Here is a 587-nt window from a genome sequence, read left to right as displayed (position 1 = left end):
CACCGGGGGCTCGCCACCACCCCTAACACTCCTCTCTGCTCGCCCTCATCTCTTCCTTCAACACCCCTTTCTCATCTTGCTTCTCTCACTTTTCCCCCTTCCTCCTCTTCTCTCAGCCGTCCCCTCCCTCGTCTTCCACTGGTGCGTGGAGAAGGGCGGGGGAGGAAAAAAGTCCCGTCTCCTTAATTTGAGTGATACCTTGGAGATTATCTCTTCATGGAATCTGGAAATGACGTGAACACCTTTCTGAAAACATCTAGAAGAAAACGCCTTTGGTCTCCTTTTCCTTTTGGTTCTTCCAAGTCTCTCTGCCGCTCTCTTTGGTTGAGTGGCTAGGAATGAGGCGAGGTCAGATAAGAAAAGCGAAGGGGGAGTTAGAGGCAGTGGTCTTCAGAAGTGGGCTTGAGAACCGCTCACTGAGTGGGCCTAGAGATCTGTTTATCCACAATTTCACCAAGCGGGCGTTTCCTCAAAAAGAATTCAGATTGGGGGAAGGATGACAAAGGAGTTAGGCAGGGTAATGGGACCTGGGTTCATTCAAGGGTTTATTGTAAGGCATCCATTGTGGTTTGCCCTCCAGGTGTCTC

At 50.6% G+C, this 587-nt stretch overlaps 1 long non-coding RNA gene across 1 annotated transcript in view; it reads right to left on the bottom strand.

Moving 5' to 3' along the window:
* Nucleotides 1–375, bottom strand: part of LOC121036107 (uncharacterized) — a 91,307-nt gene extending 90,932 nt beyond the window's left edge. The window contains exon 1 of the long non-coding RNA XR_005793238.1: nucleotides 199–375. This is a non-coding gene — a long non-coding RNA (uncharacterized LOC121036107). The remainder of the gene's footprint in view (nucleotides 1–198) is intronic.
* Nucleotides 376–587: the final 212 nt, after the last annotated feature.

Source organism: Herpailurus yagouaroundi, unplaced genomic scaffold (assembly GCF_014898765.1).
Source record: "Herpailurus yagouaroundi ecotype Mexico unplaced genomic scaffold, PumYag 162, whole genome shotgun sequence".
In the NCBI taxonomy this organism is placed as follows: Eukaryota; Metazoa; Chordata; class Mammalia; order Carnivora; family Felidae; genus Herpailurus; species Herpailurus yagouaroundi.
The sequence above is the reverse complement of the archived record's forward strand: the minus strand, read 5'-3'. Positions and strand labels throughout refer to the sequence as shown.